Here is an 11,529-nt window from a genome sequence, read left to right as displayed (position 1 = left end):
CAGTCATTTTCACCTTTAAAAAAATTTACTCTGAGCAATGCTGAATCCCTGTTTACTTCCTGTGTTGCTGACGATTGATGCTAGACACGGAAAGTGCTTCCAAATCTTTTGTAAATAGCCTGGAGCTGTGAACTAGTGACTCGATAGATCTTAATGTTAACTGAATCTAGCACTCTGCTACCTGTTATGAAAAGTATCTCTGTTCAATCAAGAAAGTCATATTGGATGAGCTACAGTACTTACAAGTTTGCAAAAATGCTTCAATAGTGTTCATTTTGATTGAACTGATTTGAATCAGTTTTGCAGTCAGCGTCTTTGACTAAGATTTGCTAGTGACTCGCAGGAGTTGGGTTTTTATGGAATGTTATTTTTCAATCTAATGATTAATCATCTAAACTTTATTAGGTAACACATGGGATTTAGGAATAATCAAAGTATAATATAACATTGATCAAATCAGTGTTCTTTTAATCAGTTCATAAACTTCCTGTAGGCCTGACACAATATTTACCCATATTAATAATACTCAGTATTGTATATAAATCTCTTTACAACACCTGAAGTACATCATTCAACTAAACTATATATAATGTCAGTGTTGTATATTGTAACTGACTGGCTAAGTGACTGTATATTTTACCTTAGTAGTTTTATCGTGCGTGTGTGTGTGTGTGTGTGTGTGTGTGTGTGTGTGTGTGTGTGTGTGTGTGTGTGTGTGTGTGTGTGTGTGTGTGTGTGTGTGTGTGTGTGTGTGTGTGCGCACTCTAACTTTATTTGTGAAATGATTCTGATGGAACACCAATAGCATTGCTGTGGTCAGGGACGTAGATATTGTGTTGTACTTCACGCATGGCCTGCTCCATACAGAAAGACTCATTCATCTCAGAAAATAACATTTAATTCAGGTTACCTTTTTAATATTTACATATGAGAGTTATTCTATGGAACAACGTGCGCTATACATGGCAAAAAACAAACCAGAAGAAGGTAACTAAAAATAACTGCCAACCATACAATAATATTTTCACAGTGCACTGTACATGCGCGTAAACGTGACTTCTGGACAGAAAGGAAAATATACTAAGAAGATTTTTTAGAAGTATTTTCTTTAGCTCTCACTCCGTTTAGCGTGAAAATATTGTGTGCACTGGAGTGGAGAAGAAACGAGTGAGTGGGGTATGGAGGGAGGAGAAGGTGCCAAAGAGAAGTAGGTAATAGGAGAAAGGGATAGAAGACAGAGAGGAGTTAGAAGTACCATTAACATTGGAGGGGAGAACAATTTAGACTGCAATGTGGAGGGAGCAGGGTATGCTAGAGGAGAAATTGAGAATGCTCAGGAGTATAAAGATGGGGGGGGGGGGGGGGGGTTGTGGATGTACAGTACATGTATGTGGTGGGTTGTAAGGAGATAGTGTTTATATTTGTGTGTAGAACAAGTTAGAACGTTCCAGGGAAAACACATACAGTACCAGTCAAAAGTTTGGACACCTACTCATTCAAGTGTTTTTCTTTATTGTAAAAATTATTTTCTGCATTGTAGAATAATAGTGAAGACATCAAAACTATGAAATAACACATGTAGTAACCAAAAAAGTGTTAAACAAATCAAAATAGATTTTAGATTCTTCAAAGTAGCCACCCTTTGTCTTGATAACAGATTGGCATTCTCTCACCTGGAATGCTTTTCCAACAGTCTTGAAGGAGTTCCCACATATGCTGAGCACTTGTTGGCTGCTTTTCATTCACTCTGCGGTCCAACTCATCCCAAACCATCTCAATTGGGTTGAGGTTGGGTGATTATGGAGGCCAGGTTATCTGTTGCAGCACTCCATCACTCTCCTTCTTGATCAAATAGCCCTTACACAGCCTGGAGGTGTGTTGGATCATTGACCTGTTGAAAAACAAATTAATGTCGCACAAAGCGCAAACCAGATGGGATGGCATATCGCTGCAGAATTCTGTCGTAGCAATGCTGGTTAAGGGTGCCTTGAATTCTAAATAAATCACTGACAGTGTCACCAGCAAAGCACCCCCACACTATCACACCTCCTCCTCCACGCTTCACGGTGGGAACCACCCATGCGCAGATCATCCGTTCACCTACTCTGCGTCTCACAAAGACAAGGTGGTTGGAACCAAAAATCTAAATTTTGGACTCATCAGACCAAAGGACAGATTTCCACTGGTCTAATGTCCATTACTTGTGTTTCTTGGCCCAAGTTTACTCTGAACAGTTGATGTTGAGATGTGTTTGTTACTTGAACTCTGTGAAACATCTATTTCGAATGCAATTTCTGAGGCTGGTAACTCTAATGAACGTATCCTCTGCAGCAGAGGTAACTCTGGGTTTTCCTTTCCTGTGGCGGTCCACATGAGAGCCAGTTTCATCATAGCGCTGGATGGTTTTTGCGACTACAGTTGAAGAAATTTCTTGAAATTTCAAATTCTTGAAATGTTCCATATTGACCTACCTTCATGTCTTAAAGTAATGATTGACTGTCGTTTCTCTTTGCCTATTTGTGCTGTTCTTGCCATAACATGGACTTGGTCTTTTACAAAATAGGGCTATCTTCTGTATACCACCTCTACTTTGTCACAGCACAACTGATTGGCTGAAACGCATTAAGAAGGAAAGCAATTCCACACATTAACTTTTAACAAAGCACACCTGTTATTGAAGTGCATTGAAATGGTGACTACCGCAAAGCTGTCATCAAGGCAGAGGGTGGCTACTTTGAAGAAGCTAAAATCTCAAATATATTTTCGTTACTACCTTTTTCCATATGTGTTACTTCATAGTGTTGATGTCTTGACTATTTTTCTGCAATGTAGAAAATAGTAAAAATAAAGAAAAACCCTTGAATGACTAGGTATGTCAAACTTTTGACTGGTACTGTATTTGATGAGCCAAAATTATTAGAAAGGTTATGGAGGAGCTTATTTGTATGTGTGGGCACCTGGTGTTCTCTGAGCCAAACACAGAGGGGAGAAAAGTCTTTATGAAGCACACGTACACAACCCCGGTCTTGGACATGTTTATGTGGGCAGATGCCATATATTCTGACTGCTAATTAATTAATGAGGTAGTGGCAGATGGGTGGGGAAGGGAGGAGTGAATTAAGAGAAAGGTGTGTAAACTGGCAGGGGAAAGACATATGGAATGAAGGGAAGAGAATAGCGGTAAAGTGTGTGCTGTGGGAGGGGTTGGTGTGGTGGGTGTGGGTGGTGTGGTGGGGTGGGTGTGGTTGGTGTAGTGGGGCGGGTGTGGGTGTTGTGGTGGGGCTGGTGTGGGTGTTGTGGTGGGGCTGGTGTGGGTGTGGGTGCTGTGGTGGTGTGTGTGGCGTGGTGGGGCGGGGCGGGTGTGGGTGGCGTGTTGGTGTGGTGTGGGTGGTGGGTGTAGGTGACGTGGTTGGGCTGATTTGGGTGGTGTGGTGGGGCGGGGCGGGTGTTGGAGGCGTGGTGGGGCGGGTGTGGGTGGGGTGCTGAGGGTGCACATGCATAGGGTCTCTCCCCTGCTCCAATAATAACTTGCGGTTTCGTGAAGGTTCGACTAGCCCACAAAGAGGCCTAAGAACATCCCTGCCTGGCTGGAGGTGCGCCGTTCCATAGCAAATAAGGACGAGGACTCCTTGCTTTCTAAGAAGGAAATATTTTAACCATATCCCCTCCAATTTACTCTGGCACTGGTCTGGAAACCTGATTTTTATATGCATACTTTTTTATATGGCCCAGGAAAGAGAGGATGATGGACGAGAGAGGAAGGCAACCTGCTATAAAAAAATACTGCACTTGTAAATGCAGTGCAATAGCATTGGTTTGTGAGTGGTAACGCCAATTAAAGCTGTGTATCTAAGGGGCAGCTACGGTCAGTTGTGTTTTCTCTGGGTTTTGTTTTCCCATGTAAAGCTAATGATCCAGACTCACCTATGGTTTTGTTTTGATCACACAGCGACCATAACTCAGGTCCCATGCTTTCTTTAAAAAAAATACATCCAGAACACAAAGCCCCGTCTGAGAGGAGACAAAAAACATTCTGTTCAGGTTCCAGCAGGTTCCAGGCATAGCCGGCCAAACCTGAAGAGCTGTTGCTACCTGAGGTTGGATGGTAAAATAGTTTGTTGGTCCTGTTTTTAGGGCTGTGGCGCTTGTCATTTTTGGATGCAGCTGTGGTCTGGTCAGTGGTTGTAAGAGTGGGCCATTCAGGAGGCTGTTGGCTCTGGATGCTCTAACCTTGCTAACAGCCAGGATGTCCTCTCTTTCCCTCCATTATCCACCATGTCCAGCCCAGGACACATACGGTCCTGAGAGGACTCCACTCCACAGGCCCACTAACCAGCATCCAAACCCCAGGAAACTAACTCCATAAAATAACGAAGGCAGGCAATGATGAATGGTATGGAGAGCAATGGCCATGGATGTGGTCTGTAGAACCTTTTTTGGTTTCAGGTAGACCCTTCCGGGTTCCATGTAGAACCCTCTGTGGAAAGGGTTTTATATGAAACCAGAAGCGTTTTACCTGGAACCAAAACAAGTTCTTCAAAAGGTTCTCCAATGGGGACAGCCCAAAAAACTTTTAGGTTCTAGATAGCATCCGTGTAGTGATAGTAGCAACTGATAATTTAATTGTCCCTAATTGGTCCACCGGGCATTATTTGAGGACAAAGAGAGAAGAAAAATATAGCGATAGAATATAAAACGGAGGAATTCCATGTCTGGATGACGAGGCCTGGTGACTGATGAGGTCAAATGCTGACACCGTGCGATGAAGAGGGGCAACTGTACGACAGAAAACGTGGTGTAAATGTGATTCGAACAAGGGGCGGGGAGAGAATGTTAATGGACAGCAAAGGTGATAGGTCCATGAATGATGAAAGGGAGTGCCACTGACTGTAGTGGAAAAGCCTTTCTCTCCCTTTCTCTCAGGATTCCCTCTCCCCCCATGTAGTGTGGCTATGCCTTCCCCATCTGCCCCTGGCCATATGAACAAGAATATCTCAATTCAATTCAATTGAAGGGCCTTTATTGGCATGGGAAACATATGTTTACATTGCCAAAGCAATTGAAATAGATAATAAACAAAAGTGAAATAAACATTTAAAAAATGATAAGCAAACATTACACTCATAAAAGTTCCAAAGGAATAGAGACATTTCAAATATCATATTATGGCTATATACAGTGTTGTAACAATGTGAAAATAGTTGCAAGGTGGCCCTTTTCTTGTGGCAACATGTCACAAATCTTGCTGCTGTGATGGCTCACTGTGGGAGTTGATTGGATTTCTCTCTCTCCCTCTCTCTCTCTCTCTCTCTCGCTCTCTCTCTCTCTCTCTCTCTCTCTCTCTCTCTCTCTCTCGCGCTCCCTCTCCCTCTCGCTCTCTCTCTCTCTCAGCATTCACAAGTGCACTCTGGTCTTCTCCCAATTCCCGACCCACTAACAGATGCTCAATATGAAATACATACTCACATTCTCCATATTGAGCCCAGACATCCAAGAACCTCTTGCGGTTGTGGTCTTAAGTGTTTTGCTCTAAAGAGAAGAAATCATTCTCTCTGACCAATTCTCACTGGCTTCTTAAAGCCTCCAAACCAAACCCTGGGGGAGCTCTATCGCTCTCTGTCGTTCTGGCTCTCTCTCTCTCTCGCACTTCTGTTCTCACACACCTCCTGGTTTGGACACGTAACCATGGAAATCCCTCAAAACAGGAAAAACTGGAAAAATCCAGAGAAACTGTTTTGTTATTGACACAGTCTTCAGATCAGAGGAGATTCAAGACGTCATTCTCACAAAAACGTCACGGAAAATCCAAGCTGTGATATTCATACCAGTATCTTAATAGAAGAAGCAGTCATTAAAGATTAAGCAACCAGTGTTGCTAGCAAAATTGTGGATGGATGCCTGAAGCTGCTTTCTACAGATGAGTCCAGACAAATGCTGACGATTAAGCAGCCCATCAGCCTCAGCCCTCCAAAGCTCTGGTTTGGTCTGGTCAGAGAGTTATTTCGGAAGGCACAGGTGTGACCCCGTCAACCCTGGAGCGGTCACGATCACAAACCAGGCCTGGCCAAAGTCAGCTGGCTGGTAGGACATCATGTAAGTAAATGGTCCTCCCTACTCACCCTCCGTCCCCTCCTCCAGCCTAATCCACTCTAAGTGTTTACAGACAGCCTCTCCCTGGACAGGGTCAGATGGACCTTCTCAAACACACCCCTCCGGACCCCAATTGGAACCCACGAGAAAATGTCAAAGGTCAGAGGTCAGGAGAGGAGGGGGCGTTCAGGGAAGGGCACTTGCTCAGCCTATCAAAGTCCTGTTTATTTTGCCGTCTGAGCCCCGGCTCAGCCTAGGACAGCAAACAGAAAGGAAGTAGGATTGTCAGTGGGACAAAATGGGAATTGGAATTTGGAGGTCACGGGTAAACATGCGTATATTGAACACCTCAGAATCACTGCACTGATGGCTGTATTCTCCGTACCATTGCAGCCTATAGGACTGTGTGTGTGTGTGTGTGTGTGTGTGTGTGTGTGTGTGTGTGTGTGTGTGTGTGTGTGTGTGTGTGCGTGTGCGTGTGCGTGTGCGTGTGCGTGCGTGCGTGCGTGTGTGCGTGCGTGCGTGCGTGTGTGCGTGCATGCGTGCGTGTGTGTGTGTGTGTGTGTGTGTGCGTGCGTGCGAGCGTGTGTTTAAGTATACGGAAGTGCTAGCCAAGGAAGGTAGGTGAAGCAATGCACAGACACTTCATGCCTTGCCTAGGTACATAAACTTTGCTTGATTACATCTCTGGTGAACCTCAACTTCACACACACACACACACACACACAAATGGGATTTTTTTGTATAAAGAACAGAACTGCAGCTCTGTCAAACTGTTTGTTTTGAGAAAGTCTGAATGAGTCTGACTTAAAAGGGCCGGGTTTGGGATCCCCATCATACCATCACATTTCATCCTAGTATAACGGGATTGTGTTATAGACAATAGTTATATTACTGCACTAAAAGGTCATAAATGAACATACCCTCCCTAGATGCAAAACCCCGTTATTATCCCTTCGCCCGTCTAACAGAGCAGAGTAATTCATGAGTAGCTACTAAATATCAAGGTGTTAGGCGAACAAAAACATGCCCGCTCTGTATAAATGAACAATGTGCTGGGTTCAGTTCCCATTTCCTTGTCTGTCCCCCTTTCTTCTGAGAAAAGAATACAGTGCAGCACGTATGTTATCAAAAACAACATGTCATGCTATTGACCAGAGACTACACTGAGTGTACAACACATTAGGAACACCTTCCTGATATTGAGTTACACCCCCTTTTGCCCCCAAAACAGCCTCAATTTGTTGGGGCATGGACTCTACAAGGTGTCAAACGCGTTCTACAGGGATGCTGGACCATTTGACTCCAATGGGATCCCACATTTGTGTCAGGTTGGCTGGATGTCCTTTGGGTGGGGGACCATTCTTGATACACACGGGAAACTGTTGAGCTGGAGAAACCCATCAGCGTTGCAGTTCTTGACACAAGCTGGTCCACCTGGTACCTACTACCTTACCCCGTTCAAAGGCCCTTACATCTTTTGTCTTGCCCATTCCCCCTCCGAATGGCAATCATACACAATCCGTGTCTCATTTGTCTCAAGGCTTAAAAATCCTTCTTTAACCCGTCTCCTCCCCTTAATCTGCACCGATTGAAGTGGATTTAACAGCTGACATAACTAAGGGATCACAGCTTTCAGTCTATGTCATGGAAAGAGCCGGGGTTCCTAATGTTTTGTACTTTCAGTGTATATCAAGACAAAGAACAGTTATTTTTCATAATCATTTGAGGGGACAACGGTTTGAGTTTAGAACCTTCCTGTATGTTTGTAACCACGCCAGCTTTAGTAACATTGTCCGGCCAGAGTGAGAGTGAGTGTGTTGATACTGTATCTCTGGGTCCAAGACTGTGATGCTTTAGCCCTACTGTGAAAACAGCTCTATGTTTGAACTAATAACACACGCAGAGGCCACGCCACAGCAGTGTAAATGAGATAATGAAGAGGCAGACTAAGGGCCACACTTTCACGCTGACTAGGTAGACAACATCTATATGGCCCTCAGAGCAAACATACACTTAGGTCAAGAGTTTTCTTTAAAATAAAAATATACATGTTTGATGCATGGAAATGGCAGCCACGCAGTCTCAAAACTATACAGTTTATTTGCTTCATTTTTCTAAAACGTTTTTTTACAGTCTGTGTGGTCAGGACCATGTCCAGACCTTTCAGGGGCCAGCTGCTCCCAAATAAAGAAAAAAGCCCCATCCCCCTTGAAAAAAACATTTTTACTTTCATACCTCAAAAATCATAACACACTATAACTGCCACTGTAGGGAAATTGTTTTTAGTTTTTTTACCGAAGGCCTATTTATTTCTGCAATAGCACACTCCTGAGTGGCGCAGCGGTTTAAGGCACTGCATCTCAGTGCTAGATGCGTCACTACAGACCCTGGTTCGATTTCAGGCTGTGATTGGGAGTCCCATAGGGCTGCTCACAATTGGGCCAGCATCGTTAGGGTTTGTCCGGGGTAGGCTGTCATTGTAAATAAGAATGTGGTCTTAAAACTGACTTGCCTAGTTAAATAAAGGTCCAATAAAATAAAAAAAATAAAAAACAAATTGTAAGCAAGCTAGTTACCGTGCCTCCTAAAGACATGATTGACACCGGGAAAAGAGCGAAGGCTATCAGCTTATCATTGATATTGATGTAAATCTGCTAGTTAGCTAGTGTGGTCATTTTTTTTGTGATTGTGATTTAACTTCATTGCGCTTAAATAATAACTTCATACAGTAATATAGCCTAATATTCATCATCTTCTAACTCATGATATATGGCTGCCGGGCTAATGGCTTGTGTGGATAGTTTAGTACATGGGGATCAGCTAGAGTCAAGAGTACCTGTGTTAAGTGCTTCATTTGTAAATCGGGATGTCCCGGACAAAAAATGACCGCAAGAGGTACCGGAACGCATGACAATTATAATTTTTGACCTTTATAGTAAACCATTGCAGTAATATTACACATATAGAGTAGAGAGGCAGTTACAGAAGTGTCACGGCTGCTCCCACTCCGACGCTCGATGTCACCGGTTTACTAACCACCTGTTCCTGGCAACCCATCATTACGCACACCTGGACTTCATCACTACCTTGATTACTTCCCCTTTATCTAGGACTCTGTAGCCCCACTCATCAGGCAGTATTGGTTCTGTTTAATTATCCTGGCGCTGCTCTTGTTCCACACCCTATTCACAAGAAGACTGCGCGAAGTGGTCCTGATGGAGTTGGCGTGCCGAGACGACACCCTCTCCTTGGTTGCACTCATCACGATGGACATCCGTCTGGATAACCTTCTTCGGAAGCGTCTGCACCCCCATCGCCTCTCTCCCTCCTCAGTTAACCATCAGAGCCTGAACCCACGGAGGTAGGGAGGTAGGGGCCACACGCCTCCCCGTGGCTGAGCAACCCCATCCGAGGCAGCTGGGGCTCTGTCCCTATTGCGGTTAGGAGTGGCACCAGCTTCAACGGTGTCCTGTACGTTCCAACACAGGGTCCACGAGAGCAGAGGGACTGCCCCGTGATCATCCGTCTCCAGTATTCCATCATCAGTTTCCGCCAAATCGATATCGATTTCACTAGCTGGCTGTCCCTTGTGTTGTTTTTACAGCTTTAGTGGACTCCGGTGCCACAGAGAAGTTTATTGACCAGGCCCTTGCTTCCTCCCTGAACATCACCTCATACCCACTCTCCTTCCGTTTCTGGTTCAAACGCAGGATAATCGACCACTGGGATCTGGGACTATCACACACATCAGAACACCACTCACCCTCACCGTGGAGTACATACATCAAGAAAGCCTTTTCTTCCTCATCATCAATGCACCCATGCCATGATCCAACCATCTCATAGTTGAGGATGACAATCACGGACTGGGCACTGAATGCCGGTGGACCTGTTTTCCCTTCCTCTGTGGTTCAACGTCGATTGACAGTTCTGTGGTTGCCCTTGAGCACAACATGCTGGAGGTATACCAAAACCTGCGGGAGGTTTTCTCCAAGACCAGCGCCACCATTCTCCCTCCTCATTGCCACTGGGACTGTGCCATCGAACTGCTTACAGGCTTCGCGCGACCGTGCAGCCGCATATACCCTCTGTTGGTGGCTGAAACTAAGGCTATGGAGGACTACATCCATGAGGCTCTTTAACAGGGTTTAATTCACACATCCCCTGCAGGCTACTTCTTCGTGGCCAGGAAGGATGGAGGGTTACGCCCGTGCGTTGATCAGAGAGGTCTGAATTCCATCACCACAAAGTACCGCTACCCTCACCCATTGGTGCCGGGCCGTGATCAAACAACTCCGCGGGGCCCGATTCTTTACCAAATTGGACCTGCGGACTGCCTACAATCTTATCCACATCTGGGATGGGTGATGCCTTATGGATTAGTCAGTGTTCCAGGCATTCATTAACGAGGTACGAGGTGTTCTGGGACAAGCTCGGACACCAGGTGGTTGAGTATATAGACGACATCCTGGTCTACTCGGCTACCTTGGAGGATCAGTAGTCCTGGAACCCCTTCTGGCTAATCACCTGCCTGTCAAAACGGAGATGTGCCAATTCCATCAGGAGGCTGTCTCCTTTTTGGGTTACCACTTCGGCCTGCACTGAGTGATGATAGATGGTAAGAAGATTGGTGCTGTGAGGTCATTGCCAGTCCCAACCACCATAAAGGGGTTACAACGGTTTTTGGGGTTTGACAACTTCTTCCGCCAATTCATTAAGAACTAGCTCTATCGCCTTTCCTAAATTCTGGTAAGTTGGGGTGGAGTCCTGCAGCCGAAGAAATCTTTCGCCTACTGATAAACCACCCAGAAGTGGGTGTGGGGGCTGTCCCAACAACAAGGTAATCCACAGAAATTGTATCCATGTGCATATTACTCAAATAAACTGTCTCCTGCCGAAAGGAACTATGATGTCAGCGATCGGGAGCTCCTGGCAGTGAAGTTGGTATTAGAGGAGTGGAGACACAGGCTGGAGGGCACCAAGGACCCATTTCTCATCCATACGAACATCGTAACCTGGAGTACATACGGACAGCGAGGCGGTTGAACCCGAGCCAAGCAAGGTGGGCGCTTTTGTTCAATAGTTTCGACTTCACTCTGACTTATCACCCAGGTTCAAAGTACATCAAAGCAGATGCCCTGTCCCGTCTCTATGATTCGGGAGATGTTCCTGTCCTGAGTGCACCCATTCCGCCCTCCCGAGTCGTAGCCCCTGTGCTCTGGGACGTAGATGTGAACATTTGTCAGGCCCTGGAGAGGGAACCCGCACCTGCTACCTGTCCTCCTGAATGCACCTACATTCCCACGGGGATAAAGGATCGGCTGTTGACCTGGGCACACACAGTTGTTGTCGCCGGACATGCAGGTATCGCCCACACTATTCAATCCATCTCTGGAAAGTACTGGTGGCCCCCTTGGCGCAGGACGTCACTCGCTA

Source organism: Oncorhynchus kisutch, linkage group LG20 (genome assembly GCF_002021735.2).
Source record: "Oncorhynchus kisutch isolate 150728-3 linkage group LG20, Okis_V2, whole genome shotgun sequence".
NCBI lineage: Eukaryota > Metazoa > Chordata > Actinopteri > Salmoniformes > Salmonidae > Oncorhynchus > Oncorhynchus kisutch.
The sequence above is the reverse complement of the archived record's forward strand: the minus strand, read 5'-3'. Positions refer to the sequence as shown.